The sequence below is a fragment of the Sciurus carolinensis genome, chromosome 12 (assembly GCF_902686445.1).
Source record: "Sciurus carolinensis chromosome 12, mSciCar1.2, whole genome shotgun sequence".
NCBI lineage: Eukaryota > Metazoa > Chordata > Mammalia > Rodentia > Sciuridae > Sciurus > Sciurus carolinensis.
In genome coordinates, this window is record NC_062224.1 from 39644342 (window position 1) to 39651863 (window position 7522).

General features: G+C 39.6%; 1 pseudogene; it reads right to left on the reverse strand.

Moving 5' to 3' along the window:
- Window positions 1-1474: 1474 nt before the first annotated feature.
- LOC124961274 (zinc finger protein 518B-like) lies at window positions 1475-4247 on the reverse strand (annotated as a pseudogene).
- Window positions 4248-7522: the final 3275 nt, after the last annotated feature.

Genomic DNA, 7522 nt, shown 5'->3' on the forward strand with positions numbered 1-7522 from the left:
AGGGTACTGCCATCTACTGGACCACAGCTGATTCTGTTGACAACAGCACTGACCTTGGTTTCCTTATTACATGGCTACTTCCAGGTAGTTGGATGTACACATTGGTCCAGGGTCCAAAACTGAGCATCTGAGCTAGCAGGGCAGGGCTGCAAGACTCCTGTGATGCAGCCTCAGAAATCACACAAATATGACCCTGCATTTTCTTGGCTGCAAACATGTCACTAAGGCTGTTTTCAAGGAGAGTTGATATAAAATTGGGCAATTAGTATATCTCTAATACCTTCATGATCTGTATTCACTTTGTTTAACATGATTTCTTGATCCTTGATGGGTCTTTTACTTTTTGAATTACCTATCTTTGGGGCCTTCTATGAAATCTATTATCTGGAGAAGGGAGAGGTTTTCATTTTTGTTTTTGCTAGAATGAAATGTACTTACATTACTTATGTCCTTTCCTTACCTGGAAAAATTTTATGAGATTTTCTGTACATGACTGTCTTACCCTATCTCCATAAGATAAAGGGAATTTTCCTTGGTACAGAGTTGACGCTGAAGTGGTTTTCTGCCCGTCAGGCTCTGCCATGAAACTGTGCATGAGAGTGTCTGGGGGAAAGTTTTGAAAACTTAGACGTGTAGCCTCTCCACTGAAGATCTAGATTCAGTAAATATAGTATGGATATTCAGATTTAAACATGTTTTGTACTGACTCAGATAAGAGTCCTAGATAAGAGCCACTAAATACATTCAAGTCACATATAAATCCCAGATGTCCAAAGCTGATGAAATCTCTGGAAGAGTGGGATATTTGTCAGGTCCTCCTTTTTTCAAACCTCTTCATCCCAATAATGGTAATCTAACTTTCACCAGCCTTTCACTACTTCTGTGCTTGGGAATTAAAAAGGAGTGTTTAAGGTTTAAAAGGAGTGTTTAAGGTTTTATCTGCTAACTTGCATAGTAGCACCCATTTTCTTCCAACCTTTCTTCATTCCTTACCATTTAGAAAATCCTTAGAAATGGGCTTATGGATGCTCTCTCTCTCTCTTCTCTTTTTTTTTTTTTTTTTTGCACTCCAAAATGTAGATTTAATTCTTTCAGTAGCATTTATAAAAGGAACAGGTGTAAATTATTCTAAACTTGCCCCTCCTAAGTGGAATATGAAAGATTTGTATCTACTCAAAAAAATGAGTATTAAACAAAGAAAGGTCTTGGATCCCACTGAAAAATGTTGAGAGTTTCACTTCCTTTCTTCAGAAAAATGCATGTACATTTGTGTGCAGTTTCAGAGGCTTCAAATACTTCCTGGAGTCCAGTCCTACAGTCCCAGATAAGAATCAACATTTCCACAGGGGATCGATCTAAAGAATCAGCAAACCTCATTCCTACAGTCTGCATTTCTCCTATTGAATCTGAGAGAATCATCCACCAAACAGAAAAATTAAAAGAAAAGCAACTCACTTCAAAGATGAGCTTTTCCTCATTTGCCCTTGGAAGAAAGAACATCCCAGTCTCTGGTTGCCTCTATCAAATGCTGCCGTGACTCATCCACTCCTCCAGGTCTTCATATAGCTGTCCACTAAACCAGCACTTAAATATACACCGTGAAGAGTCATCAGGCAAGGAATCCACCACCTGGTAGTTGTTTTTATGAACCTTTTACAGTTTCATTTTCAACATCATTTGCCTCCTGAGCTGGTTAGTGTCCTCCACGTTTTGGTAGGACTGCCACATGTGCTGCTGTCAAATGCCCAGCTGACACCTCATCGTCTCTGATAAAACTACCTTGAGGACATTGCCCTTGTTCGTATTGATCACCTTCATCACATTGGTCACTTCTGATGAGTCCACATTGGGATGATTCAGCATGATGACCGGCTGATTCTAACGGGGGGGCATTTAATCAGCTGATCCGGTTTGGCAGCCATCAGTTGGAGCTGTCTGGCAACCTGAAAAATGGAAGGATCCTTGAGGCAGTGGCTGGGATTGGCCTGAAGCTTGCTTTTCTTCTTGGATGAGTTTACCTGCCTGGTTTTATTTCCATTCATTGGAAGACTCCTGGACAGCAGTCTCCTTTGCCTATTCAAGTTGCCACAGCTGTGATGCCCAGGTACAGGGCCAGTTTTCTTAGGGATGGTGCTACACAGAGCATCCTCTTTTCTTGGTTTAGGCCAAAGGGCTGTCTCGAAGAGACTTGGGGACATGTCTGTTGGCCCACTGTCACTCATCAAAGGCTGCAGGTCTGAGTCTGTTTCATGGGGCAGGAAGGAGCTGGTTTTGATAACTGCTTTGCTGCAAGGTATGCCAGCAGGTGCATCACAGGTAGCCTCTACGATGTGGGCATCCTCAGAGGAGTTGAGCACCCTCAGCACAGCCCCTTTGGGGTTCAGCACTGGAATGGCAACGTGAGCCTTCCTGGTCCCTCTGCTCTTGGTGTTCCCATCACTGCCATTAGCAAACTGTCGGTAGATTTGCTGATGAGGAAGCTCTCCATTGCCATCCTCATTCAGGGGTTGCTGAAGAGGACCTGTGGAAGGACCCAGACCAGGAAGAGACACATTAATGTCTTGAATGCCCTCAGGTGTTGCTTTAGAGGTTCCCTTTGATGCGGATCAAATCCGGACACTATTTGCAGACAAAGATGAAGGCTTGGCACAGGACTCAATCAGCTGGCGATCTGCATCAGGGTTCAATTGACTTTATTCTGGATATTGAACTATTCCATTTAATGCCCTCTGGGACATTTTCAGACCCAGAGCTCAGAGAAAATACTGATGAGATGACAGGACCCTTGGAAGTCTCACTGATCCATTCAGAATCCTTTAATTCCCCGGGTTCACCTCCAGGCTGAGGTCTAACTCTGTCTTCTCCTCTTGTCATGTCTGTGTGTAAATACTCACTCTCCTGTGGAGAGGAGGTCTGGCCTGGACTTGAGGCTGCCTTGTCTTCTGCCTGGTCATCTTTCAGTTTTCCAGTAGAGGAAGACATTTTTGCAGGAACCTCACTCTGACTTCCAGGTTCCAAGTCACTGTGATTGACTGCAGGCAGTAAACCCTTTTCTCCAGAGCAGGAAGTGGCTGTAGGTGACACTGCCAGATGAAATAGCTGCTGAGAATCTCTGTGCACATGTCTTCCATTTTCAGCAAAAGAACTAGCAGCTTTACAAGGAAAGAGGCCTGATGCAGCTCCAGGACCACACAGGACACTGCTTTTCATGACAGAGACTGGAGAGTGACCTTTTAAGGAGGCAAAAGGAAAAGTGGTCCTATGTGGATACAAATCGTTCTTTGTCTGCAAACCCTCGACTACCTCAGAATTGAGAAAAGGTTCCCTGTGATTGTGCACACCAGAGCCAGACATGAAAAGATCATAAGACCTTACCCACTTCACATCTTTCAGTTGTTTCTGAATTGAAGACTGAAGATTATCGACACCTACGAGTTTTCCAGTGTTCCTATCCATTGCTAGTGACTTTATTTTTTCTGAAGAAAGTATATTTTCTGGCTCCTTTGCACCTTTTTCTTTACTCATGTGCTCAGGATCCCCTCTATCTCCCCTGCCAGCTTCCAGGCAACTCTTTTCCTCCAGTAGAAACAGTTTGAGAAGGACCTGCTGTGTGCCATTGACAACCTTCATGTCCATCACCTGGGCTAAACAGTTTACAAGGACAGCTAGCTCCACAGGGGCTATGACAGTCAGAGGCACCCCGGGCTGAATGGGTTCCTTTGCAGGAGATAACACTTCCACCTCAACGTTTTTGTTCTCAAACAAGTTGATTTCATTTGGCTCAGATAAGATCATTTGATTTGGAATACACACATGTCTTTTTGATATTCCTCTGATTCAGGAAACAGCAGAATACTGTGAATTTTATCTTTATTTACATGGAGAGAGAATCTCAAAAGCTGATCTGACAGTTTATTTTGAAATGTGGCCCTTGGGTTGGGAGGCTTTAAGATCTCTCTTTTGTTGGGAAACACCGGTTCTTTTTGGCTCCAGCTTGGTGGTGGTTTTGAGTGGTCTCTTAGCACCAGCCCTCTTGTGGTCTCTTCCTGTTCTTGATGAGTAGTCATTTCTAATAGCACTGTAGTTGCAGTACTCACACTGATAAGGACTTAAATCTCCTTCTTAGGATATTTTTGGGCCTGAATTTTATGATAACAAAAGATATGACACAGAGCAGATTTTTACTGCCAAAATGTACCTTCATACACAGTCATTGGATACAAACCCACAGCAATACACTTACCCATACACCTGGTCTGTGGATCAAACGTGGCCTGTGCACATATTTAGCTTCTCTCTGAATTGAGTCAACCTGAAAATTAAGGAGTCTCACATAGATTGTGGCTATTAAGCCCACTGAAAGAGTTGTATCTGTCCTCCTTTGAGCATACACTGCTGTCTGGTGGGTGTTACAGAGTGAGGTCCTTTGTCTTAGGACTATGAGTTCTCCAGTTTTCTGATGATCTACATAGGCATTTCCTCATGTAGGCACTTTGCCTCTATAAGTGTTTGAGTTTACAATTCCTGTTTGATAATGTTTTTCGATAAGGAATTTAGTGTATTTAAAATTTAGTTTCTTTAAACTTGATTATTTTATTTGATTAGAATATGATCCATTTGAAACAGAATTACTTTTTTAGAATTTAAATTTGGTATTTTACATATTGTTTTCATCCAGAGCATGATTCTGTATTGCAATATGATTATATATAAGCCTCAGTAGAATAATTATGGTTATAGGTAGATAGGTTATGGATATTGTCAACCACATGGTATTTTTTTTCATCACCAGTGTCTCTAAAATATCAAGTGATCTAGTGCCTTTAGTGCCTTTCATTATGCTAAAAAGTGTCCATGTAGACCACAGTTAATTTCTAATGACAAACCAGTAGTTTTTATATTCTCATTTTTATTTATCCTCAAATGAAAAGTGACTTGAAGTGGAAATTAAAATGGAATCTGTACAATTATTTAAAAACAGATATGCATGAGTGTCACTGAGTTATCCTTGTAAGTAGGAACATAATTTTGTACTGAGGTTAAGAGCAGTTAATGTGGGAATTTTTCCTGTGATAATTGGAGAAAGTTCATGGGTCTTTTACTCATAAGCAATCAAAATCATCTGTTTTGTTTACTGTCCAGACCCAGTTCTCAATGTGATCCTTTTGGGATGGGACAGCCTGACAGTATATTCTGGATCCTAACAACACAAGTAACAGAGAATCAAGTTAATTTCTTCTTAACCTGAATGAAACTGTTATCGTTGAAGAGCTCCTTGAAATTAGAGCTCCTTGAAACTCTAATGCCTGAAATATTTGTAATTGCCTCCAAAAAGAGTTACCCCATAGACATTAAGCAAAGTTAAAGATATTCCTTTAATATTGGATATAGAATGCACAGTTTTGTATTGTTGCAGAAATCAGTGATCAAGAGATCTTTCTGTTGGGGGACAATACTTCTGAAAAGAAAATATGCTTCAGAATATAGAATGAGAAAAGCTGCCATGAAGATGAGCAATTTAGCCCATTCAGTCAACAGAAATACTTAAAAAGTTTATTACCATGTTTCTGCGTTCATGTCTGTCCACATCAAGGATATAGCCCCTGCCCTCAAGCAGGTCTTGGTTCAGGTGTGGAATAATCTTATTACCCTATAGTACCATGATAAATGCAAGGTTCTTGGAGTTGGCGAGTATTTGGAGTGAGTTGTGGAGACAGCTGAAGTTCATGTTGTCACTATAGGCAGGGGAGGGCCATCTCAAAGGGAAGGAGCAGCACTTGTCAAAGTGCCAAGCTCCAAAGAGAAAGAGCTACTATGTGTTTTCTCTCATTATAATTTAATGGTCATTTATACAATTTTCAGTTCAGTTGTGAAATATACAACTGAGTGACTCTAAGGTGTTTCTGTTTTCTTACAGGAGAGACTCACACCACTGTTACTAATCTAAGGGAAAACAACACATGGAAGAATTTTTACTATACAAGGGAGCATTTACACATGCAGTTGATCAGGGAAAGTACAGACCTTTACTTATCCCGTTTCTTTTGACCTTACTGATGGTGTAAAGAGGTAAGAATCCCATAAGTCAGACATGTTCGATTGATGGGAGGAAGTTGATTATCTTATAATGTTTAGAGCATTGTACACTTTTCCAAAAGAAAACATCAGTTGCCAAGTATTAGGGTGGGCAAAATAAAGACAGTGTAACAGACAATGAAGAGTGACATTTTGTTATCTATCTATGCATTTCTATTAGCTAAAGGAGTATATTCTTTTGATTAGCTTTGAAAATAAAAACTTTTGTTTGCTTTTTGATTCTATGTTAAATTTTCTATTATTTCATCTGATTTTTACATCTCTGCTTGCTTTAGCCATGCCTTCAGAATTCTGCATCAAGTGTAATGTAGAGTCAAAACTTATTTTGTCTTTTGGATGCTTTTTGGTTTCAACTGCTTTCCTTAAAAAAGGGTGTTTCTGTGTGACTGTTGTTTGCTATTATCTGATGGTGTTCACCTTTTTCTTTTTTGGCAACATTTTGATGTTCTTCTTTTTAGTTGGACTGGGGAGAGTTAAGGAAAATAGCCTATATTGTTACCGTTTTGCTTCCCTCAATAAAAGTCATAGTTGTTTGACAAAGGAAAATATATAGAAATTTAATTCACACAGGATTGGGTTTACTTGTTAGTTTTACTTGAGAGTTGTGCTACCTTGGGAAAATTGCCTATCAACCAAAATGTTTTCTGATGGGAAAAGGAAAATAGTATATGCCCAAGATGTGGTTGTAAGGTTTATACCAAAGCACATTTATTTTAACCTAGCACCTTTTATCAACATCATTAAGTGGAACTCCTATGGTCAGTATTTTAGACTATCATTACATTAATATTGTAATATTATATTTTCATAGGAATACTAACATTAATCTTATAATTATTTTAATACTATGATTGCTATTACAGTTTTAATCCTGAAAATCACTTTAATTTCTTTCATTTTCAGCTATGAATTGCAGTGTAGCACAGTATCCTAGGCAAATAGTAGACAGTCATTCTCTTCAATTCATTCTTCTTTTAAATAAATGACTTTAGCATAGTCCATCAAAGGACGTTAAATTAGTAAATTCTACACTGTATGCCCTGAGTGGGTCAAGATGTTTCCTGTATTATCCTTTTATCTCTGAAGCTCTTGTACATAGATGGACCCTGAAGCTCTCTAGAGGTTTGTTTCTGTTAGCATGTGCAAATGGTCAATGTTACAGGGACAGGCAAGATATGAAACTGGTAGTATAGATCAGGTGAGCTGTTTGAATTACTTCATTGGGGTTCTTGAGGTGAAGTTATCTCTCTATTTTAGAACATCCCTCATGCTTGCTGCAGGACACAAAAGCAAAGGAACAGTCAGGCTGCTTCTTCAACAAGGAGTTGATGTGTTTTTGCAAGATCGCTGGGGTCAGACTGCATTATCTCATGCTGTTGATGGTGGTGATACCCTGTGATTGTTTACATGAAATGCTAGCTAATAT